Here is a 26,895-nt window from a genome sequence, read left to right on the forward strand (position 1 = left end):
CACTACAAGATGGAAATTATCAGCACAGCATAGGGGGAAGAGGCACAAAGATCAAGGAAGCAAATAGAGATCTCAGAAATAAACCTGAGAAAGTATGATCAATGAATTCTACACCAAAGCTCTGAGAAGACCTAATGGGAGACAAGAGTCTTCAAAATACATGGTGTTGGGTAAATCATAGGTTTCCATGCAAAGGAATGATATTGGGCTTTATCATCATACGCAAAAATAAAAATCTAAGATGAACAAGAATTAAATGAATGACCAGATACAATAGACCCTCTAGGGGAGAACATGAAAAGCTCACTGGCATGGGCCCTGGCAACGGTGGCTTCCATAACATGACAGAAATTCAGGTTGTAGAAGTATATAAATATGGCCTATATCAAACCAAGCTTCCACTGCATAGCAAATGGAATAGCAGAACGGAACAGTAGCTTATGGATGAGGGAAAATATTTGCAACAGTACCTCTAGGGTTAATATCAGATTCAACTAGACTGTGTAAAATAAATGGCCTGATTAATGGCCAGAAGACTTGAAAAGAAACTTCTCAAAGAAGACATAATGATGGTCAACAGCTGTAAGAAAAGGCTGTCAGCTCTGCTACTCTGCAGGGGATGCAGACAAACCACAGTGAGGTGCCATCCTGCACCTGCAAGGGTGGCCACTATCAAACAGCCAAAAGAGAACAGAGTCAATTGAAATGTGGTAAAAAGGGAATACTTACATATTGTCAGCAGGCACTCACTCTAGTTCAGCCATTATGGAAAACATAGACATTTCTAAAGGGCTTAAAAATACAACTCTTAGAAAATCCATAAATCCATCCTCTGTGTGCACACCCGGAGGAAATGGGGTAAGTGTCTCACAGGGGTATCTGCAGTGCATAGTCCCATTCACTATTGCCAGTATTTGTGCATGACTCCAGTATCTGGAAGACAGATGGACAAGGAAACTGCAGTACTAACATGCAGGAGAATACCATCCACTAGGAATTAACTCACAGGCAGAGGTGCACAGCAATGCGTAGAGTCACAAGGAACAAAATGGGAACCCACTCCTGCTGCCCGTGAGATTCTCTTCACAGATCTATTTTTTAATAATTTAAAGAATACCCAGGTACACATTATAAATAAAAATAACCATATAAATATATGTATATGTGTAACTTGCAATGTGTATAGTTTCCTAATTAGAATATAAATTCCTGAGGGCAAAATTGCATGCAATGCCTTGTTCATATGCCTCTCCACAGCATTACCCAAATCACAGTCAGTCAATAAAGAGTCTTATTAGAAACTTCCTTAAATTCTTCCTGATGACTCACACTATGAAAATGGTATCAAAACAAGTCCTTTCCACAATAGTTCTCCATCAAATTATCCGAACTAAGAAATATTTCAGCATAAAGTCAAAGGTTCTGAAAGAAATGGTTCTAAAATGTTCGATGCAACAAAGCTATCACAAAAAGAAATGGAGTAGGACAAAACACAGCAGGGAATTAAGTTAATTCTGACTCAGGCCTATGATTGAAGATAGAGTCATTACCAACATTATCATACGAAATACTTGAAACAGCACAGCACATCTGTGGCATTTTTAATCTAAGAAAATAGCTTGTATGCAGTAGCTGTAGCTAAGACCCAGGAACAAATTAAAATAGATCTTAAAAGTGTTCCTGTGAGCAAAAGGACAAATTGTACCTGTCCCAGCAAGAACCAGGAAGAGGAGTTGGAGATAGCACACCCACCCTCCGGTGTTAACATATTTCAAGAATGTCCTTCTGAATATGTCATGCAGAAGTGAGAAATAAGAGCTGTGCAGATATTTACAGTCAAGAAGTAATATATATATAAAAAAAAACTATTCACCTTGTGCAGGGTCTTTCAAAACACACCCAGAGGGATCCAAGTATCACTTCTTACTTTTATGTCATTGGCCTTAGGTGCCACTGTGTTCCTGCTAGTCAGCTGGTGAAGGTGGAACACAGCGACCCTCCCACTTCTGGTCATTGGTGAGTGACACTGGGGAAAGAAGTAATATTGAGTATGTGTACCTTTAATTATATGCCTAATAACCACTATCTGGCCATTCCTGAGAGGTGCTGACAGGTGTTTGGAGAGCTGGTACTCCCATCACACCAAGGGCTCCTGGCACGGGCACAGATCTCAGAAAAATCCTGGGCCAGCTGTGGAGGAGGCAGTGGGAGCATCTCAGGTTTCTCCTGCCCTTGGTATAAGTGGCCTGAGGGAGCAGAGAGAGTACTGAAGGGATTTAGAGGCTGGTGGGGGCTTACTCAGGTTAGTAACCACTAATATATGGGAATGGGTTACTTTCCCTTTCAGAGACTAGAACTCAAAACAACCAGGAAGAAATACTCATTGGACTTCCAATGGAGGGAAGAAGTGGTATGAATATACTAAGAGAAATGTTCACTGGCACACACAGAAGTTTAGTAAGAGCTGGCAGACCTAAGTGGATGAAGCAAGCCCTGAGGACCAGAAAGAGGACAATTGCTTGACCTGATAGGTCAGGACCTTTCTTATTAACCCTCTGGAGATTTGAAAACTGAAGAAAAAACAACAACAAAACACTGGGAAGTGTCTTGCTTCCATCACCTCCAGGCCTGTGTACATGGCTTCTGTCTGTGCAAGATCCACTCTACTCTGCTAAAGTCTTCACCTCCTGGATGCTCACCTCCTCACTAGAAAATCCTCCTTGGATACTCACAATATAATAGTTATTGCTTTTAGGTTTTTGATTTCTCTTAAGCATAACCCTTCCAAGTAGCCACCATTCCTCCTTTAGTTTTTCTCTCTCCTTCTGGCCATTTCATGCTTTTGTCACTCACCTTGACATCCCTCCATCTTAACCTCTGTGATCCTATAGCTACTTATTCCAGTCCCTTCAGGGACTCAGTTACAAAGGTGTCACTGAATGGACTCCCTTGCTTGCATCCTGCATTATTAGGTACATCCTGTGCCTAGCTGAGGCCACTCTGTTGGTACTCAGGGCAAGCTATCTCATAGTCTGCAAAATAGTGCATGAATACCCATAGACAGATGTTTGCCAGTGGGATACCTGGGGCATGCTGTTGTCCTTTGCTTTCCTAACATATAGTCCCAAGAAACCGTTCCTTCTGCTCTATGAATGAAGCAGGAATTACAAACAATGCATGCACATATGTATGAAGGAAAGAGGATCCAAGGAAAAATGAGCATGAGAGCACAAAATAAGATAACCAACATTTAATAGCAGTGATGGTCCTGCATGGAAAGAAGTAAAGCTGTATATATTTTTAGAGCATTGTACTTTTTTTTGGAGCTCCTAAGGATGTAGGCAAAATGGAATGAATGATTCAGAATGTAAAAAAAATGAAAAGGACCAAAGTCTGCTGATAAAAAGGAGCTATGACTTAAATAGCCATTGAAAAGGTAAGAAAGGGCCTGAAATGAATGGGTGCAGATTAGAATAATAGAGACATAGAGGGAATCATCTCTAATGTTCAGAGAATTGGTGTCAGTTCCAAGATTTTTTTAAAGTTTTATTGCATTATAATGAGAAAAGTTACATGATTTCAATTTATCTGCATTTAACATTTAAAAACATATTTTAAGTAAATAGAATTAAATCATATTCTTGTTTTCCTTTTGTACCCCAGCTCTTCCCAGAGAACCACCTTCAATGCCTACAATATATTTTTTGGCATATTCTTTAAAATTTATAAAACATTATAACAATAAAAATGAGTATTATAAAAGTTGTTTGATATAAAACAACAATCAATTTAACAGTCTTATGTAGATGCTTGTCTATGGCAATACTGAAATTACATATGTTTTTCTCAATATAAATTTTAAATAACTTCAAACATATTAATTGTATATTTCAAAATAATACATCATTAATATTTTCTTAAATGAAAATAAATATATAAAGTGTTTTTGTTTGTTTGTTTTGTATTTAGTAGAGCTTAAAAACTTGGCTCTTACTGTGGTAACTTGATACGAGAGTTACAAAGTCAAGCAAAGCATTCAGTCTTACTCTTTGTTGTTCTCTTACAAACCCCATCCCAAGTTAATTGTCAACATTCATTTTGGGTATATAAATACTTTTAAAATATGTAAGCTGTTCTGAAAACCATAGTATAGTGTAAAACATGAAATAAACAATAGTACTAATAGAGAGGCTGAAATAGGAGAAGCAAGATTTCAAGACCATTATGTTGTACACAGCCAGACACTGTCACAAACATACAAGCTGACAGTGTATATGGATTGTATAATATTGGACCTATTTCTCCAATTACCAAATTAGAGAAACCATTGGATGACAGTCAATAAATTTCTAATTGCTCGTATTTTTTGGATTTCAATCGATTAGGATATGTTAGTAATATTAATTTTCATATTAATATGCTAAGAAAAAGTAATTGTTACTTCTTGTTGTTTTTGTTGTAAGAGGTAGAATTAGGTTTGTGTGGATTTGTTGAAAGATTACTCTCTTGCTTCTTCTAGGGTATAGTTTTGCTCCTTATGTTGATGTTTTCCACCTATTATCCTTTGTAGGGCTGGATTTGTGAAAAGATATTGTGTAAATTTGGTTTTGTCATGGAATATTTTGGTTTCTCCACCTATGATAATTGAGAGTTTTGCTGTGTAGAGTAGCCTGGGCTTGCATTTGTGTTCTTGTAGGGTCTGTATGACATCTGCCTAGGATCTTCTAGCTTTCATAGTCTCTGGTGAGACGTCTGGTATAATTCTGATAGGCCTACTTTTATATGTTATTTGACCTATTTCCCTTACTGCTTTTAAAATTCTTTCTTTGTTTAGTGCATTTGGTGTTTTTATTATTTTGTGATGGGAGGAATTTCTTTTCTGGTCCAGTCTATTTGGACTTCTATAGGCTTCTTGTATGTTCATGAGCGTCTATTTCTTTAGGTTAGGGAAGTTTCCTTCTATAATTTTGTTGAAGGTATTTACTGGCCCATTACCTTGGCAATATTCACTCTCTTCTATATCTATTATCCTTAGGTTTGGTCTTCTCATTGCATACTGGATTTCCTGGATGTTTTGGGTTAGGAGCTTTTTGCTTTTTGCATTTTCTTTGACTATTGTGTCAATGTTTTCTAGTGTGTCTTCTACCCCTGAGATTCTCTCTTCTATCTCTTGCATTCTGTTGGTGATGCTTGCATCTATGGCTCCTGATTTCTTTCCTAGGTTTTCTATCTCCAGAGGTTCTATCTCTCTTTCTGATTTCTTTATTGTTTCTATTTCAGTTTTTAGATGGTTTTGCTCATTTCCTTCACCTGTTTGATTGTGTTTTCCTGTAGTTCTTTAAGGGATTTTTGTGTTTCCTTTTGAAAGGCTTCTAGCTGTTTACCTGTGTTCTCCTGTATTTCTTTGGGGGTTCTATTTATGTCTTTCTTAAAGTCCTGTATCATCATTATGAGAAGTGATTTTATATCTGAATCTTGCTTTCCCACTGTATTGGTATGTCGAGAACTTGAAATGGTGGGAGTATTGGGTTCTGATGATGCCAAGTAACCTTGGTTTGTATTGTTTATATTCTTATGCTTGCATCAGAATGGTTATGTCTAGTGCTACCTGCCCTTACTAAATCTGATGGGAGACTGTCCTTCCTGTGATCCTGGTTGTGTCAGAACTCTTCAGAGTCAAGCTGGCTCTGTGATCCTGTGATTCTGGGATCCTGTGACTTGACTTTTTAGAGCACCTGGAAGTAGAGCTTTCTCTGGGTGTTTTGGGAATGATTGCAGAGTTTGTGCCCAAGGTCTTCTCAGCGCACTGGCCAGCCCAGACAGATCAGAAGCAACCTGAGCCACTGGGCTGACAGAGTTCCTGCGTGCCTGGGTCCTGCTGGACCCAGTTACACCCGGTGTTGGGACAGATGTTGTGTCCTCCTCACCTCTGATCCTGGGTGTGTTAGAGCACCTGGGAGTTGAGCTTCCTGTGGGTGTTGTGGGACTGGTTGTGTGGAGCTTGTGCCCAAGGTCTGCTCAGGGCACTGGCTGGCCCAGACAGCCAGTTCCAAGATTTTAAGTTATATTGATCAGATGATTGGTAAATCATCTGAAGACTGTGTGTGTGTGTATGTGTGTGTGTGTGTGTGTGTGTGTGTGTGCGAATATTAGAAGTCAACCTTTAACCCTTATTCATCACCCACCTTTGTCTGCTTGTCTATCATTGAACAATCATCTCTCTGTTTCTCTGTCTCTCTGTCTTTCTGTTTTTATCTTTCTTTCTGTCTCTCCCTTTCTCTCTCTGTCTCTCTGTCTCTGTCTTTCTCTCTCTGTCTCTCTGTCTCTCTCTGCCTCTCTCTCGTGTGTGTGTGTGTGTGTGTGTGTGTGTGTGTGTGTGTGTGTAGCTCTGGCTGTACTAGAACTCTCTATATGTAGAGCACACTGACCTTGAACTCACAGATATTCACCTGCATCTGCCTCCTGTGTACTGGAATTAAAGGTATGATCCATCACTCCCAGCTTCCACCTATTTTTGGAGGTAGAGTCTCTAACTTATATATGGAGCTCACCAAGTAAGGAAAGTTGGCTGGCCAGTAAAGCCCAGGATCTACCTGTTTTCACCTCTTCACTGGGATTACAAGTGTAGCACAGTGCTTGCCTTTTTATGTGAGTACTGTAGGTTGACCTTGGGTCCTTATGCTTATATATAGCAAACACTTTCACAAATGAACTGTCTCCTCAGACCAGAAACCTTTTGTTTAAATGAATGCTCTGTGGTAAGAAAGAAATCTACATGGGTTATCTGTGAGGATTCTGTCTTAGATTGTGGCATACTATAGATGATGTCAAAGTGAGCACCCATCAGGAGGATGAGAAGAGTCATTTAACCATTCCAGATGTGACAAACTGGGGGCCTGATTACATGTCTCTCCTGTGGATAAGAATATTTGAAGGAAAATTGCATCTAACTTGAAGCTCTGGTTTCTGCACAAGGTTAAGTTGTTGCCTGGCCCTCAGTGTGTAAAGTTTCTTCTGAATATTGAGCCTAAACAAGCAGGAGACAATTAAAAACAAGTTTAAAATGTTGTGTGGAAATTAAAGGACATTCTAAGTATTAACTCTCACTTCTCCCTAGTTAAAAAAGCCTAGTCAAACCTAGTCAACTGTCCACATCTCTTTTGGTCAGACATGAACTTTTATCATTGTGCCCATACATATCCCTGCAGCTCATTTGAGAGCTTTTTGCTAGTTTCTGCTACATCTTGAGGAACTAAAAATGGACTTTGTAGTAAGGGAGGTCCTCTGTGTCTACAGGTAGAATCAAGCAAGAATCCTGCTATGGTCTATGGCTTGATTAGACCTTCTCCATCCCTTTCCTGGGTTAACTATCTCTTTCAGTCTTGTCTGTGGTCTGATGCTGGAGTGTTGCCTTGTTCACCTGGTCTGCTCCATCCTCCTGCCAGTGTGTAGGAAGCCTGTGGCTTTCCCTTCTCACACAAACTCCGGCTCCCTACTCTCGGGCTCACTGCCCACTTCTCCCTCTTCATGCTAGGGGAAGGGTGGCTTCCAGCTCCCTCACCCTCCTCTCAACCTCCAGAGAATTTCAACTTGATCCTGGTTGGGGCAACACCTAGCACTGATTCTGAAGCTTCTTTGCAGGCCTGCCTGGTCTGGCTATGTAATACATTTTTAGGACTGTATGGGGAACCGAGGTCACTGGTGTCTACTCCCAGTGTCTGAATGGTTCAGATGAGGCCAGGGTGATGCTTGCTGTAGTATTCCCAAGTTCTTCATCAGTGTTCCGGAACCAGGACTGCACAAAAGGCTTGTTTTTAGTTTGTCTCTGTACCCTGGGAGCCTACCAATCCTAGCCACCTTACCTTCTCCTTCTATGCTTTCTTGGCAGCTGAGATGTATTCATGTGCTTCAAGGGTACATACACGACACTGTTAGAAGTGGGCAGCACAGGAGAAAGAATTTACTTTCATATGCCTCCCGACATCAATGGAGACATGGGTGTGGCTTCACCCATCTGCATTTGAAGTAGATGCTGGTCACAGCCAGGCTGTCAACAGCAGGACAGCCTTTCATGCCCCCAAGGCCTGACCCCTTAACTGGCATCTCCCATTTCCCACTCCTGTTTCATTAGGTGTCTAGAGAAGGTCGAGTCAGCAGAACACACCAGGAAATGGCTATTTTCAGACTATGACATCAGCTGTAAAGAAATAACTTGTTGGAGTCATGTTCAGTACACGAGATTCAGGTCATGTCTGCTATGTTCAGCTACAATGAAATTCTAGGAAGGAAGCATGGTATTCTTCACTATTGTTTGGTTTTAAGGAAGACAGACATTATGAAGAAAAGAATAAGGCTGGGAGGTGTCTCGGTTACTAATACCTCCAGTGCATGAGGACCTGAATTCAGAGCCCTGCAACCAATGTAAAAAGCCTGGTGTGGTGGCATGCCCCTACAGTTATACTCTGAGGGAGGCAGAGACAGGAGGAACCCAGGGTTTAAGAGCCATGCTTTCTGGGCAAGCTGTTGTGCTCTAGCCTATGAGAGACCTGATCCCAAAGGAGCTGAATGGTGTCACCAAGGATAATGTCTGCAGTTGTCCTTTGGCCTCTCCCATATGCATCATGCAGGCACACACGTAAGAGTGCGTGCATGCACATGCAAACACACCACACTCATACTCGCACACACACACAAAGATAAAAGGAAAAAAGGAAAGGCTTAAAATAAATTGTAAATTTACCAAAAATACAAAGAAATAAAGAAAAGCCAACTCCTGGGAAAACATATTTCTTACAAGCCAACTTAGCAAGCAAAAACATTTGTTTCAAGTCTCCCCAAACAGGACAGGCTGAGAGGTAGATGCTGTGAGTGCCTCTTGACAGGATTACAACCTCACAGGTTCTCAGTTCTCAGTTGTTCTGTGGCCCTGCCACACTCTCCTCCAAGGCTGATGATCCTGAGTCCCAGCAGTGTTCTGCTGCCTTCCAGAGAACAGTGTCCCCAGGAGAGAGGTACAGAACAAGGACAGATGGGCTCTAAAAGGAAGGAATTACCTGACCAAGTTACAATTATTACAGGTCTCTGGGTTCATTGTCAGTCAGAGTGGCAGTTGAAGGCACAGCAGCTGGGACAGATGGCTTATCTCCAGCTAGTGTGCTAATGGGATCTCGGCCAACTCAAATCTTTTCTTCCCTCTAGAAAGAAATAGAAAAAGAAAAGACTAAAACAGTTGTCAATTAGTCAGCGTTAAAGGGGAGGAAGCATCAATTCTACAAAGGGTTCATTTGTTCTGCTTTCTTTTAATCCCCACTTTCAGTTTTTTTTTTAAAGCAAAGATTTTGTTTATTTATTGTGACTTCAAACATGTTTAGGGTGGAATGTTCAACCTAGAAGATATTCCATGCCAAATCTTTGTTCCATGTGAACTTACAACACAGCCTTCTCACAACTGGACCATTTTAATCAAGTGGTTAGCATTTTAATTAGCCAAGACTTCTCTGCCTGCCACTATCCCAAGCTGTGATTTGCAGTGCATTCTCCTGTTATGAAGTGCATAGTATCAGCACAAGAAAAGGTTGGTATTTCTATGCCAGGACATTCCCCCAAGTAAAGTGCACCCATGGAGCTGGCTTAAGAACACCAGGAAGAAGAATCATCTCAAACATCCACATCTTCAGGTGACAGACATGTCATGCCCAGAGAGCAGCCTTCCCTAGATGATGAGAACTCAAGCCCACAGTAGGGACAGATAGCAGCATTAGCTCAAGAGCTGTGTGTGTAAACACACTTGTACGGTGGCTGCTATGGCCACTAAACAGGAAGTGTCACCTTGTAGTGCTTAGCACCTGACAAGTAATGCTGGATTTACAGAGATTTCAATTATGGCTACATTTCAACTCCATCTCAGTTACTTAAAAGCAGCAATATATGAAGGGTTCATTCTTTAAGTTTCAGGTTTTATCCTCTTAAAAATCATAAATTTCAGTGTCACTGGCTGTGAGAGCATGTGTGGTGAGCTTGATTGATAGCAGTGGCATGACTGTACCACAGGAGCAGGAAGGATGTTTCTCTATCCCACCCTTCTGAACTCTTTCTTAGATACACCCCCTATATACACCTTACTACTAATGGCCAATGAATGAAAAGGGTCCTGTTCCCTTTCTGTCTCCTTCACTTAGATTTTGAATAAGATGATGACATTTGTTTGCATCCACCTTTTCAATGGATCCAGCTGCGTCCTCTCTCATCATGGTCATTTCAGTGTTTGGACATTGCACTGTGATTACATCAGGACACCACAATACTCAAGCACCTACCTGGGTTTCAGCTATCCCATTCTCTACTCCCACACATTTGCTTTTGTTTAAAGGTGTCAGTCTCCTGCTGAAAGGAATAGAATGACTATGCAGAGCTCTCAGGAAGATGGCCTTTGCCCTCCTCTCCCAGGGCTCCTTCACTCCATTTTCCTAGGGATCATCCTCCAAAAGTTATCTCTGGCTTGCACCTGCTGTGTTCTGCTTGCAAAATTCTTTGTTCCCTCAGAACCATTAACCCATGTGAGAGGCATTAACTTGCATGTCTTCCCTCCCTCCCCCCCGTATGCCAAAACAGGAAAAATCACATGACAGCTACACATTCCAAGAGTATTTTAAAACGTTCTCTTATGCAAGACTTCACTTAGGGAAATGCCCTCACTTAGTGAGCACATGAGCTTTGCCTTTCTATTGTTCTAGTGTAGCATCTGCCCCCTTTACAGCTATCTTGCTCAGAGTCCAGAATTCCCTGTGAGGTTGATGTAAAACATTTTCATTCAATGCTGTTACAGGTGTCATGTATTAGCCTGACTCCCAGGATCTCAATCATTTCTCCTCAAACTGTGCACTTCTAGTCTTTTCCTCTACCGTCCCACCTGGTAAAAGTGAACACATATGTTAAGGAAGTATATAAACATGTGTGTGCATTCTCCTTGGTTAGTACACTGACTTGGAAACTATACATTTACACAGCTCTTCTACTTTCTGATTCTAGTGACAACAGGCATTTGTGGAGCTGACTCAGCTTTCTACAACAAATGATTCTTTCTGCGATCTCTTCTCAAATTGGAACATCTTTACAGGCAGAAATAACTACTACTTAATGGCTTTTAATTTTTAAACCACTTATAGAAATATTACTGGTATGTAAATGGCTGTATATATCTCTGAACCCATGACCAGCATCAACCCATGCACATTTCCACTACTTCCCCAAGACTTGTTCCACCCTCTTAGTATTTACTATGTTGTTGGATTTCAGAGTTATGATAGTAAGAACAGTAAGCATTGTATTTGTTCTCTTAGCAAAATTCCAGTACATTAGACAAGCAGACTCTATTCATAGCTCATATGTTTAAGGACAGGATGCTTTGACAGTTGCCATGTCACTCCATGTCCACCATAATTGGCTCAGAGAAAGACAAGTGTCCCCTTTCTGGATGAGATGGGGTGGTAGGTGTTAAACGAATGTTGAGTGATCTTAATGGTTATTATTATGTGTAACTGTGGAGGCTGAGGGTTGCCACCCACTACTGCACCAAGGGACAATCATCACACGATGAAGTGTGGCCCAAATCTATCATCTGCTTAAAAAATATTTAGAAGATCACACACAAACACACACGCACACGCGCGCGCGCGCGCACGCACACACACACACACACACACACACACACACACACACACACGCACATGCACACGCACACACAAGCACGCACTTGCATGCATGCATATGCAAGCAGTTCCTGTGGAGACCAGAAGAGGGTGTTTAGTACCCTGGAGCTGGAGTTAAAAGTGGTTGTTAGATTTCAGATGTTGAATGTGGAGTCTCTACAAGAATAATACATACTTGTAACTGCTAACCAGTCTCTCCAGCCCAAGAAAATATTCTTACTATTAGTGAGGGTTAAAGCTGAGAGCTAAGATATCTGTGGTACTGCTAAGTCCATAGTTCTGTTACATCATGCTGAAGCTGTGTGCTCTAAGTTCAGTGTTACCCTCTCATCTTGAGACGGAAACATTTTGCCCATTTCACAATGGGACAATGATCTTGGTAGGACCATTCTTGAAAGAATACATTTCATAGAAGGAGTATTTGGACAAAGTTTTAGACACTGCTTAGGACTCCACTTCTGATAAGAAATATAGTTTTAAAGCCAAAATTACAAGTGATAAGTGTTTGGCAGCATCCCAGTGAACATTACTTTGTACTTCCAAACAGTTACGGATTGCGTACAAGTTCTGAGAGACTGTGCATGCCTAATGGCCATTCATTTTCTCTCTATAAGATAGACCTTGCTGTGTGTCAAGTGAGGCTGCATGCTTACAAAGACAGTTATACTTGTCATCTCCTGTGCTCCCAAGCTTTTTTGCACAGTGTTCTGAACACTATGGTCCTGGAGACCCTCTGGTGCTTTTATCATTATCCCCACTCTGCCACTCAGAGGCAGGTGTCATCCCTTCACTAACCAAAGAACAAGAGAGAGTGCTACTACAACAGCCTTCATTCTTTTTGACCAAATAAGAAAATATTCTAGCAACAGAGGAATCATTTCACTCTCCACCCTCTCTTCCATCTCCATGGCCCAGCTTAGAGTCAGGGATGTTAAAATAACAAAGTTGGACTATGCTCTTACTGTCACATGTGAACAGGGTACTGTGGAAGTTATGTGGTATTTGAAAGTCAACAAAAGTCATCAAGTGTGTCTGTAATGTCACACATTAACACACTGGAGTCAAAGACATCAAAGAAAGAAGAACTGCTGGGAAGAGGAAGGGCTCTCAGGTTAAGAGAGGATAACAGAGATGGATATCATTGAAGTTCACGTGTGTATGAAAGAGGAAAAGAATAAATTAAAAACAAGACTTTACAGAAAGGCAGCCTGCTCTGGGTTGCTCATTTTTCTTCTCTATTTGGATCAACCTTATTAATTTTAAATGTGGGTGTGTATGTGGACATGAGTGTATTTGGATGTTTACTCTTGACCGAAACTTCACATTTCCAAATTATTAGTGATTACAGTCAGTGATAGCCACACACATCACAGGGTCTGTAGAATTGTCCTTGGTGGTAGTTAATGACAAAACCCTTGAAAGACACAATTAGGTCACATGTGGAAGAAGCTGGGATCCCCAAGTCACAGACCTGATCATGGAGTCAGAACTCAGACCTGAATTTTGACCCAGGACCTCACACTGGCCTGGCAAGCACAATAACACTGAGTCACATACCCAGCTTTCCATACTTATCTTTATTTTATTATGTGTGCATGTTTTTCTACTATTATACACATTCATGCATAACAGATTCCAGAGTTTTAGCCTAAATGGTTGCATTCTCTATTTCTGGGTTTCTTGTTTCTTGCTGTGGCTTCTGATTTCTTCCTAGGGCCACATGGTTTTCTGGTACGGAACTAGGCTGCAGCCATGTCCTTGCTCCCTCTACCCTTTGTCCAGGTGAGGTATTTCATGACTTCCAGAATGCCCTTGAATTCCAAGACAGATGGAGCCTCTGTTCTTAGAAGACCCCGAGGTCTGGACAGCTGCTCAGTGCTGGGCATGCCAGGGCAGAGGCTTCACACCTATGCTGGAAACCCTGTGTTAGAAGTCTAATTTGAAAGTCTAGAGAGACTCATCCTTTCAGAGTGTTTGCCCTCCAAATGCCTGTGACCCTTTGATGCTGTCTGCTTTCCCAGGGTGAGAGCTGACCAATTTTGCAGGTAGAGAGGTCTCACTGTCTTTAATCCTTCTAGATAAATGTGTCTCCACTTTGATTGCTTGTTCATGAATCCTAAAGGGTAGGAAATTGCAAGTAACAATTCAGGTCAGCCAAAACTATCAGGGCTATGGAGACAAGCTCTCTTAGGAAGACACCAAACAATTTGCAAATCTGGGAGAAGCTTATATCTCAGACTTGCTCCCCATAAAGGCAGTTGTATCAGAATCCAAATGGTCCCTAAACCCCCATGTTTAGAAATGAAAGGGCAGGGGAAGTCCCCACTACTTAGGGGTAACTTTGGCCCTTCTCCCTGGATGGTGACATTGGACCAGCTCCCTATCTTTTTTGGTCTCAGCTAAGAAAGCTCCTCTTGGCACAGGAATGAAAGGTGACTCTCCTCCCCACTCACCACCCACTCTAGTGAGCCATAAGCATGCCAGGTTCTAGTTCCCCAGGTCTGCGGCACAGCCCTGCCAGCTCCATAAAAGTTCCCTGGGGACTTTGGCGTCCACCCAGCGTGAGAATTGCTGAAGACAGGGCTCTCTGAAAGAGGAGCTGTGTAGACTGCAGGGAGATGAGTCATTCAGATGAGGTTCAGATTGCAGTTCATTCATGTCTTCACTTAATGTGAACTTGTACTAGGTTCAAGGCATGACGGGCGTTGAGGTTGGAGTAGAGTACTTTGTCCCTAACTCATGAACCTGCATCCTTACTGGGCATGTGGGATGATGTTACAGACTGCTGTCTTCATCAGTTTAGACATAAGCATGTCCATTCTGCAAGACTGTGAGGAGCAGCAGTAAGACCTGAGCAAATGTCTGAAATATACCGAGTTCAGTGAATAAGAGCCCTCACTACAAACATGCATTCACTAACACGCGCGTGCGCGCACGCGCGCACACACACACACACACACACACATACACACACACACTCATACACATGCACAAAAACACAGAGACAAATATACCTATATACATATACACTCATATGCACAAATACACAGAAACAAAGAAACTCATATTCAGAAACACAGAGACAAAGACAGATATATACACATAGACTCACATGCACAAACATGTACAGGAGACACACCTAGGAATATCACTCACCTACACACACATTCATGAATAAACACACACAGACAAATACAGACATGTACACATACCCATACATCTACTCACATGTACAAACACACAGAGATAGACTCACACATACACATATACCACATACACTCACATACACAGATACATCTTGCTTTTATATTCTACTTGCAGTGTTGTTTATAAATATATCTAATCATAAAGTACAAACAAAAAGTTTTATTTACCAAGCAGACAATGTGTTAATTGGAAGAATCACAAAGCTGGGAACATAAGCACCCACTTTGTGACTTCTATAAGGCTGTATTCTAGGGAAAGTAGAGTCCCTAGTTAGAGTCATTTAACTGGGATTAGTTCCAACCAAGTGACATATTTAATCAGGGAGTGATATTCTCGTTCAGTCTTAGCACTTGGCCAAAACATTTCCCTTTCTGACTTAATCTAGCTGAAACAGACATCTTTGGTCTCTGGGGAAGGATGATGTGACTTTCCTCATGGAGGAAGGCCTCCACTGTGCCCTGGAACAGCCAACCAGCAGCTTGCCTGGGAATCTCACAGCCAGGGGAAGCCTTCTTCCCTAGCCTGAAGCATCCTCCAAAACTACAGGCCAAGGACTCCTTCCACACTTTTGTTAAAAAGAGGAGATCAAAGCTTGACACCTGGTTCCTGTCACCCATACCATATATTATTCTGCATGCCTGCCACTTCTGGCCTTTATAAAACTTTTTAAAATTGATGCATAGTCCTTTGCTTCAAATCATGCTTTGAAGGGAAGCAGCATAGAAGGAATCAATGCTGGTTTGTAAATAGAATTCATTTTTTTCTGCCTGTTCACCCAAGTTCCACTGAAACCCTCCATGTTAACTCCTGAGAACCTTGCATTGTCTTACAGGATGCCTGTTCTCAATTTTACTTTTACCTCCCAATTAAGCTGTCATGGCTGAGCAGGCTAACCTTGGGTGCAGTGGTAATTGGCCTTCTACAATCTACTAGTGTTGATTTCTAAGGAAACAGTAAAGAGAGTCAATGTAACCCCTTCTGCCTTGTAAAATTCAGTGCTTCTGTCTAGTAAATGCTAATTACTCGTGGCTTCAACATGGCCATTAATCTCACAACAAATGGGCACCTGAAATGAAAAAAAAAACAAAAAACAAAAAAACAAGACACAATCAAGACAAAAAAAAAAAAAAACACCAAACACAAGCGAACACAAAACCACAGAAACAGATAAAACTGATATGAATATTTGGCTTTATATTTAGGATAACTGTGAACCCACATGTGTGAAAGCAAATGCCAGCCTTTGTGCTGGGGGCTTGCCTTAGTTGATTCTTATGTTTTCTGGGTATGAGGAGAGGGGGTAGTGGCTGGAATAGAAGGTGCTAGAAAGGGTTGTGTGAGCTACTTCACTCAGAGCATCTCTTCCTTTACTCTTCCTGATTAAGAAAACACAGGATGGGGGCAGGACTCCTCATCTGTGATTGCAAAGCTAAAACAGTAGTATATGTTGTAGGCATACTCCAAATGGAGTTCTAGCTTCACATTAGGACACAGGATTAGTGTTGGCCTCTCCAGAATCCCAGAGCTTGTGGTGTCACAAACCTCATGTAACAAATAAGGTCTATTTCAACAAACCAAACAAATGAAACAAACAAAACAAACAATATCTGTTTCCAATGGCTCAGCTAGGCATTCACATCCAAGATAAAGATCAATTTCATACCATTTCCAATATTTCATGAGGCCTAAGAGACTTTGTAAAGAGGATAAGATTGCCAAGAGAAATTAGCACAGAGCTCTTCCTCCTACAAGTCTTCAGTTTGGTTTGGTAAGACAAAAATGTCTGTAAGGTGCCTACTGTGCCACACACTTCCTCCAACAAGGCCACTCCTTGGTAATCAGTCTAAATAGGACCACCCTCTAATGACTAAGCATTCAAATAAAGAAGCACATGGGAGCCATTCTTATTCAAACACTACACACACACACACTCGCACACACACAATCATAATTGAATTCACATAGGAGTCTTCACATTGCCAGTGACTGGAGAGTCTGCAGGCTTGAGAAGGTAGATGGCAGGGTCTGCCTGAGTTAGTGGAGGTAAAAGCCAGTCCTTTCTGGGTCTGACTCCTGAGTCAGGCTTCTGCTAATCCAGAGGGACTCATGCAGTTCTGATTGACAGCTATTTGGACATAACAGAATTAAAAGCAAGACAATTCTTCCTTAAGTACAGTTATTGCCATGGTGATCCATGAGCCTAAAGGAATGACAGATGCCCAGTATCTGAAGAGTCCTGTCTGACATGGGGAGCTAGGAGCAGTGGCTATGATCACAGTGCATGGGGAATGGCTCTGCTTTTAATCCCCCTGGATTCTGATTTCCTTGGGTGTCTGTTCTCTTAAGGCCTGGGAGGCTTCAGAATTGCTAACAGGAAAGTGTCTATACCACAACCTCTTGCATGTTAGAAAACGTAAGTTGGTATTTGAAGAACAGCTCCTATGATGCCTGCCTTTTTCTGAAGAAAAATAGAGGAGGAGGAGTGCAGAGGGGAGGTTTGTGGGGGAGGAACTTGGGGGGAGAAGGGAGGGAAAACAGGGTGCAAAACAGAAAGAAAAAAATGTATTTATATAAAATATATATCATATAAAAAGTGAAAAAAAAAGTGTTCCCATAGGCTCGTATGTTCAAATGCTTAGTCATCAATCAGTGGGATTGCTTGAGAATGATTAGCAGGCATGGCCTTGTTGGAGGAACTGTGTCACTTGGTGGGAGACTTCAAGGCTTCAAACGTCTAAGCTGGGCCCAGTGTCTCTCTCTTCTTCCTGTTGCCTGTGGATCCAGATGTAGAACTTTTAGCTCTTTTTCCAGCACCACGCCTGCCTGCATGCTGCCATGCTTTTTGCCATGCTAATAATGGACTAAGCCTCTGGAACGGTAAGTCAACCCCAATTCAATGCTTTGACTTATAAGAGTTGTGGTAGTCATGGTGTCCCCTCACAGCATAGAACAGTGTCTCAGACAACATAGAAAATCTTAAAAAACAATTATGTAGTAAGTATATTTTTTTAAACCAATAGTTTTTTTTTCTTCAAAGTATGGAGGAAAATATAAGAAAACCCCAAAGGTACTGAGGCCTCTGAAGTGGATGACATACCTGGGTCATGTGGAAGTCGAGGGGCTGGCTTTTCTCAGCACACATTGAGTGGCTGTCAACTTACTTGTTCAAATGAATGTGTGGGCAGGTGTATATGTGTGTGCTGGTGTGTAGAAGCCAGGAGTCATCCTGGGATCATTCTTTTGGTACAACCCACCTGTTTTCCTCAGACGGAGTCTCCTGGAAAGTCCTATAGCTCACCGATTAAACTATACTGGTTGGCAGTGAGCTCTGTGATCTGTTCACCTCTGTCTCCCTAGCACAAGGGTTACAAATGCATTCCACAGGGCCTGGCTGTTTCATCTGGCTTCTAGGGATAGACTCAGATCCTCATGCTTGCCCAGCAAGTACTTTATCCATAGACTCATCTCCCAGCCCCCAACTTTGTCTAGTTATGATGGAGTTCTGTCCCGTCAGCCTTACTTTGAAGTACCTTCAACTTCAGTGACAGGTGGATTGAAAATGAGCTTCAGGGGACCTTAGACTCTAGCAGAACAGCAAATTTCCCAGAGAGAATGACACTTCAAAAAAAAACCCGATTAAAATGTATAAACATTGACACTTTTTCTACTTGAGGGGACAGGAAAAGGGGAAGGATTTTCTTATTTCTGTGAATTCAATCCAAGCTGTCAGCTCGGCTTTCTAAGAGTTCAGATAACATACAATCACTGGAGCCTGCACGGCACATGTGGACAGGGAACTGCCAGAGAAACACCAAACTCTGGCTCTGGTGTGGCAACTGACCATGGACCTGAAACTGGCGTCTGGCCACTGGACAAATGCAAACAGAAGCACCAGAGAAATGCCAAGTCCTGGCTGGGTGTGGCAACTGGCCACAGCCCTAGAACAGATGTCCAGCAGAAAACTATCCTGCATTGGTACCATAGTGCTATTTGTCTTAGACATGGTACAGTCTGTGAACAAGGTTTTTCCTGAATGGGTGTTCTAATTTTTTTATATTCTTCTAGGTGCACCTACTTTACAGAATTCTACATTGGAATTTCCTGTGAAAATGTGGCTTTTTAAACTGCATCTCCATGCATAAGTCAGCAACATCGTATTCTGATATGAAATATGCCCCCAAAGAAAGCATTTTTCATCTGTAAACCTAGAAGAGACTCTGATACTGGGGACTTGTGGGGGAAAGTTTGATAAAAGGCAGGCTTCTGTACTAGGGAGACAAGGATAGAGCCTCAGTCAGGATAGATGACTACATTTCTTGTCAGTGCCAAATGCTAGAGGATTCTGCTTTCCTTCCAAAGGGGCACTTGCAGACTCTGCCTCAGAGACCTGGAGCCAAATGACCTCCGCCCTGGCAGGTTCCTGATTATTCCCAAGGTCACCTCTGAGACTGAGCCTTGGAACCTGAGCTCACTGGCTTGGTCAGGGGCAGTGAGGTCTGGTTTCATATTCTTGAAAGTGAAAACAAGGGAAGCAGCCCACATCTCAGCATATGGGGCATTTCTGCTACAATGTGCTTAGGTGTTGAGATTATTTCAAATATTTCACTGAGATAAGTCTGAGAAATAGTGGGGTGAGGGTATGTAGGGAGCACTTAGCTAGAATCTCCATGGAGTAACAGTTTCATAGAGAATACGTTTAAGAAAAACAAATGTTGTAATGACAGGGTTACCGGATCTCATCTGTGTCCTAGCAGTTGGGATATTGAAGCAGGAAAACCATCATGAATTTGCAGCCAGATCACACGAGCCACAGATGACTCTGGACCAAAAAGTAAGGTTCAGAGCTTGGACACACCATTACACTTTGTCACAAATATATCATCATCATCAACAACAACAACAACAACAAAAACAGAAAATAAACATTTTTAAAATAGGACTTCAAAACTACTTTTTTTTCCCCAACAGGGCTGTCTGATGCAGACTTCTCACACTGCTCAGCTTCACTGTTTGCTTCTCAGAGATGTAGCCTGATGCTTCATGCAGAGAATGGGGGAACACTCGCTCTTAGAGCTATTCAGGATTCCAGGAGTCATAGATGTCAGCACACTGCCGAGGGCATAACACCACAAACAGAATTTATAAATGAACTCAGGCTTCAGACCCTAGAATGATCTAGAGATTTAAGTGTGTATATGCACACTCAGAACTGAACCTGAGGTCTCAACAAAATTACTCACACTCGTTTTGTTTGAACTTGCTCTGTAACCAAGGTGATTTAGCATGAAGGTGATCTAAGGTAGATAAGCTAGCAGAAGAATGCTCCTAGTTTGGTAAGAGAGGTCCCTTAGGCAATGTTAAAGCCAGTCCACTATTGAAGCTCCTGTTTTGAAAGAGAGTCACACATAGTTAATGTCACAGCAGTATACAGAAATCATTCTATATTAACAATTCACTCTAGAAATGAATATGAGTCTTCGCAGACAACAGATTCACATGCACACTCTCAAAAAGCATCGAGAGGAACTGGCTTAGCCTTTCTGTGTCTCAAACAGAGCACTCTAAGGCCAGGTCTCTGGATGCAGATATTCTCAAGAGAAAAATCCTTTAATTTCATGGACAGTGAGGAAACTAACTCTCTCCTCTTGCAGGCACATTCTACATATATCTCAGATAATGGCATGTAAATTCTCTGTAATGGAAGAAAGGTCTCTACTAATTTTTGTATTTATACAATTAGATTAGAAAGATTTTACAATTCAGCAAGGCACATAGGAAGGTTTAATGAAAGCCTAGCAAATCGTTTATGCCTTTTAAGATCATTTGGAAACTATTGAAATGAAGACATTGTTCTGTCTCTGCTAGAAGCGATAATGAAAATTATCTCACCAAACTCAAGTTTATCTTTTACAAAATGTTAGAAGTCTCCTATGAAGAATATCAATGTGCAATTATAGACGCCTAAGTGTGTAATGCACAAAACAGACAAAGAAGTCAGTTTTAAGGAGGGCAGGATTTGTCATAGTTCCCTGGAGAATCAGATCTACAAGGAGAGAGAGTGATCACATTCAAACTGCAGACAGTTTTCCAGGAAGGTGAGTGCTGTGGTTTTAGCATGAAGGCTTACAAACCAGGAACAGAAAGATCCAAGGGCAGAAGAAAGGTTTTGTAGCTCACACACAGAGGATGAGCCTGCCTGGGCTAGATTCATTTCAGTTGCTGTAACAAAGATTCAGACATACAGCAATGTACAGAAGAGAGGGTGTCTCTGCCTAAAGCTCCAGGACACAGTCCATTGCTGCAAGAAAGTCAAGGCAGTAACTTACAGCACCTGGTTACAGTCATGCTCAAGAGCAGGGAAGATAAACCTGTACCCTGGTTACTCGCTTGTTCTCACTTGACTTTCTTCTTGCTTATCCTGCCCAGGACCCTGCACCTAAGGAAATAAGTTGCTCTCCGTGGGTGGGTCTTCCAATATACAGTCCCCCAGGCCCATAGACACCCTTATCTAGATAATTTTCCATTAGGACTCTCTTCCACATACTGCTAGGTTGTGCCAGGCTGACAATGAAAGTCAAGTAGCACTCTACCCTCCCTGCACATTCTCATCCAGGCCTCAGAGTCTTGGGTGGTATGACTTACCTCAGTGAAGGGTCTCCATCTGACCAGAGCATCTCCACCTTCAGGAGCACCTTCATAGACACCATAGAAGGAATACTTCCTCAGCTTTCTGTATAAGATTTGTGTGAATTTATTCAAGGATGTCTAAGCATTGCGTTTCTCTGAGCCACACAGGATAAAGGGGAGTTGACTTAGGCCACACATTAAATCCAGATATGTCCAGCCTGCAACTCATAGGTTAAAAGAACATCTGTTGAGCCATACTTCAGTAAGGTATTGTCATTAACGAAGCTCACATTCCAGAAAACCTCAACTGCAACACGAAGAAAAAAACATAACAAAAAAATTCTTGTAATGTTTAAAGTCAGTGTACAATTTTATATTAGGCTACATTCACAACTACCAAGGGAGTGGAAGGTTTGTTGTCCTTGACCTTAACCACACCTGGGTTCTCACAGCCTTTCGTCTTTTCATCCCTTCAGCATCTGCATGATCTTTCTCCGCCCAACTCCTCTTCAAATGATCTCTCTTCACTCCTTCATTGTGACTTTCTCCATATGCTCTACAAGAGCAGGGTGTTTTATGCTTCATCGGTAAAGATCTTTGCTTTAGAAAGGCGAGCCTCTGCCTCAGTATCTGGATGTATGGAAGTATGGATGTAAGGAGCAGCTGGCTTGTTGCCCACACAAATCTTATGGAGTAGAGTGGGTTGGGAGTGTTATTCACATCTCTAGATGTGAACGCCGCTGACCTTACACTTAATACAAACAGCTTCAGTTCCAAATGGTATTCTACTTCATGACATAAGCACATCTGGGTTCCTGAGGCCACAGGCAGATTCTGAAAAGGGGTAGTGTTTGGGGCTCTATCCACACTCTCAAGCAAATATATAAATGGCTGCCTTCAGAGTGCATCCAGAGCCATTCAGACTGCACCCAGAGCCTGGAGCTTAGAGACACTGTGTCATTCTAGTTTGCTTATTATTTGTGGTCCCTTGGACACAATAAAAGACAAGTACTTCCTTCGATGTTTCAATAGGTGGAACATTGACAAGCATTGGTGGGAATTATATAGAACAAAACCTGAATACAACTGAAGGTTCCAGCAAGTCTCAAAATAACTTTCATTTATTTTGCAGTTGCTGAGTTCAACCATACAAGGGTGAGTTGTCTATAATCAGAAATAAATACCTTGCATTTATTGTGAAATATAAATAATCCATGTGTATCATCACACATTGCTTAAAAATGGGGCAATGTTCTAAGAAAGGCATGCTTCAGTCAGGTCATTTTGCCATTTTGCAAACACCATAGGGTTATTTCTTATCAGTAGGTGGCATAATCTTATGTGCTCTTTATGCGTGATGCACAGTTGACCTGCATGGTCATAAATATGACCATGATTGTGACCTGCTGTGGAAACATACTGTGATTGTCCTTCAAGGTAAGAATATGTCTACATTTGTCAGCATAGTCCAAGTGTGTGGGATGTTATCTGCTTATCTTGATTAGCATCTTTGCAATAATAATTTTAAACTAATTGAATAATCAGTCTTAGATGAAAATCTTAGGTATTTTGATGGCCATAAACACAAATTTCTAGATAAAAAAATGAAATGGTTCCAAGAACTCATTATCAAAGCCATTCAAATCAGAATCAACTTAAACAAGGAAGGGATGTACTCAACGTGGGTTTGCCATGGGAAGTGCTGGATGCAGCTTTGCACAGCATCTGGGGCTGGGGCCTCATGTCTCTCAGATAAGAGTTAATAGTAGCCATGACTGGAAATGGATGACTCCACAAGTCGTTTTAGAGTTTAGGAACTAAGAATTGTAAACTCTGGGCCTTTGGTGATTCCTCCCTTTTATAGAAACCCATAACTTCAATGTACTAATAGAGAAGTTTTATCAACACTTTTAACAATTTTAATAAATCAGTTATGATGATGAACTTTTGTTTTGATGTAATTGCTAAGCACATCTTTAGCAAACTTGATTTGAGGATGAACTATCCTTCTCAGTGTGTTAGGCACAGAGTGAGCTGACAATCTAAAGCTGATCTTACCCCTCTGCTTTAGAAACCAGCCATACAAATGAATACCTGCATTTAAAGACATTAGTGTTTCATGGAGTTGCTCAAAGCACAGAATAAATGGCAAGGAGTGCTGGAAAATTTTGTGTTCATCTCTTATTACTGAAGTTTCTCTAAACCGTTTTCTCTAAGAGAAAACTTTTGAGCAGAAGATGGAAGTGGGAGCTGGTCAGCGTTTCAGATAAATGTGACTCTTGAATCTTCTCCTCAAAATTCCTAGAGCCTTTGTTCTTCCCATTTCTCTACACACAAGTTAAGTGCCCCTAGGAAACATGTTCTGGGGTAGTCAAACATGTAGCTCACATGCCAGACAGCTGCTGGCATTTCCATTTCTGGACAGGCTGTATTTAAATACCATCTGAAGATGTGAGCAGCCACAAAATTTTGCTCTCTGTCTATGTTTAAGACCCAATCAAGGCAGACTTTTTAAAAGCTTGCTATGCTCGCACTTTTAATTTAGCATTAGTGGGACATCTGCAAGCCAGCAGAGACCCTCTCCAAGGGGAAAGCCTGATTTTGATTTGCTCAGAGTCTGATTATCAGTTGAAACTAGGAATGCAGAGAGAGTCATTAGAGCACTGGGGAGAGCTGTGACAAAAGAGCAGAAGGCTGAGCTGCAGAGTCTCAAGGGTCACCAATATTATCCCTGTTTGGTGAGGACCTCTGTAGATACATCAGGAGATGTATTCTCTGCCTCAGTGAGAAGGCCAGAGTACTTTGCACAGTTGGGGACACCAGGATCCATGGGGACCTATCAGGCTGTGTTGAGCTGACTCCCTACAATGTTCTGTGGCACTTGAAATTGTAGTTCTTGATCAACTATGTCCAGCATTACTTGGGACATTTTTCTCTTTGGTAGGGTACATTAAGTGTGATCTTGCCTCCTTCCTGTATTGGAGCTTGAATTATCATTTAATCCTTCTGTAGGTTCTTCTCTAAATTCATTTATAATTTCTGGGGTTAATTTCATTGTTTGAAAATCTTAGGCTTTTCTAGTGGACTTTGGTAGATTTGGAGATGTCTGTGATGAGGCAGAGGGACAACAAGAGGCCTTGCCTGATGGAGGGACTTGATAACCAGTGTGCCATCTGAGGTAGATGGGGATTAGTGAAGAAGGAGGCAGTGATGGGAAGCCCTGAGAATCCAGAGTCAGAGTGAGGACTCTGGGAGAGTGAAGGATGTAGAACTAATTCAAAAAGGAAGAAAGTTGCTTTCTCTCTTCACTAAGAAAGACTCACTTAGGGCTTGAGATGGAGTAGATTCCTTCTCTAAAATTCTATCATAGTTTTTCTTTGGGGGGTTGGAAAGATTTAGTCATAATCCATAGCTTTGGAATGACTCAGCAAACTCATAGGGCCACCCTAAATGGTAGACCTATCCTTTCAGTCTCCTTGTATATTAGATTTGTGAAATAGCCCATAGGGCTTCCTGATCCTCTTTTCCTGTGCTTGCAAGGACAGGCATGAGCTCTCTGGAAGCAATCAGAGGAAGCTAAGCTCCCAGCTGTCACTGTGAAGTCAGCTAACAAGATAAAAGTCTCTGTATTTGAAAAGCATTTGGGTAATTTAGTCCCTAATAGCTTCAGTGCACTTGCTGCTTCAAACATGATATATATTGTATTTTTAAAATAGAAGAAAGGGAAAATAACTCTGTTTACTGTTCATCCTATTAAACACTGACCATTCCCATAGTAAACTGAGAATGCAAATTAAAGAAGGAGCCTTTGATAAAGTAGAACAATGTGTCTAAAATAATTATGTTATTTGAGAAAAAGATGAAGCAAGGAAGCCAGCATCTAGCAGTTAATGTAACATTTCCTAGTGTAAAATGAAGAGCTGGGAGCCTCTTGGGACAGGAGACCTCTAATGAATCACTGTTCAGAGAGAGGTGCTTTCTAAGCTTTGAGTATCCTACAAGATTTAGGATGCTTAAGTGCTAACCTGTGTTCTAGTGTACAAACTTTCCTTCAGAGTTAAGGAAACTCTGAAATAGAAAGAATATAAGAATATGTGTTAATATTTCCTCTAGAAATGCCATATCATTATGTATTCAAAGGGATTACAACATTTTGATATTGCAATATTATGTAGTCATCTACACACTTCATATTCAACAGCTGCATACTCAAATTACAAAACTAGAGAAACACAAAGATGTGTGAACATTTTACATGAGGTTATGAGTTTGTATTAGGCTACACTCATAATCATCCTCGTGCAGGCCTGAAGGCTGCAATTTGGACATGCCTAAAGTTGATACAAATGTTAATTAATTTAACAGGTATTCTCAGAACTTAGTAATACTTGGTAGAGACCATGGTCTAGGAGAGCTCTGTAAAAGGTGATGCCAGAGCTGGTTAACTGGGATGGATAAGCATTTAACCAGAGATAGACCAAGAAAAACAAAAAAAAAGATGGTGGCAACCACATTCACCCGGGTGTCAAGGTACACGTAATATTAGTGAAGAAAGACAATGGAGGTTATGATATCCCCACATCGGAAGGTCAGAAAGCAAATCCAGTCCTGAGGCTGAAAGAAGTGGCTGTGGAGTTGATGTCTCTCTCTCTCTCTCTCTCTCTCTCTCTCTCTCTCTCTCTCACACACACACACACACACACTCACTCACTCTCACACACACACCTGAAGCTTTATGCCTTACCGAGGTCTGGAGGGCTGACAATAGGAGAATAAGAAGCTGAGGTACTGCCACTACTCTGCTGCTAATGACAGGTAAAACTGACTCTGAGACTTGCTGGGTCAGGCATTCAGTTTCATGCATAATCAATGCCCCTCTACAGTGAGCCTGCCTCTGAGTCAGATACAATTTCTTGTGTCATGATCATCTTATTTAAAAATGTTTACACAATGTATTTAGATCTTATCTTTTCCCAACACCTCCCAGATCTCCCCCACCTCCCTCACCCACCCAACTTCTTGTTCTTTCTCTCTGTAAAAATATCAAAACACCCCAAGATAAAAACAAAAGACTAATAAGACCTCCCCCAAAAGCCCTCAAAAAAAATAAATAAACCATGGCGTTTATTTTCTGTTGGCCAGCTACTCCTGAACATGGGACCTGGCCTGGAGTGTAGCTGAAGTACCCTCTGAGAAGATCTAAATCTAAGTGAAGAGGCAGGAACTTGGGTGAATGCTCAGAAGGTAGGTGTTTTGGACTCACTCCTGCTGGCCATATAACAGAAGTTCATTTCATTTAAGCTCAGAAGCTGTCTTTACCAGAGACTGCTCTGAATTGGCACCTTAGGCTGAG

The sequence above is a fragment of the Mastomys coucha genome, unplaced genomic scaffold (assembly GCF_008632895.1).
Source record: "Mastomys coucha isolate ucsf_1 unplaced genomic scaffold, UCSF_Mcou_1 pScaffold6, whole genome shotgun sequence".
Lineage (NCBI taxonomy): Eukaryota > Metazoa > Chordata > Mammalia > Rodentia > Muridae > Mastomys > Mastomys coucha.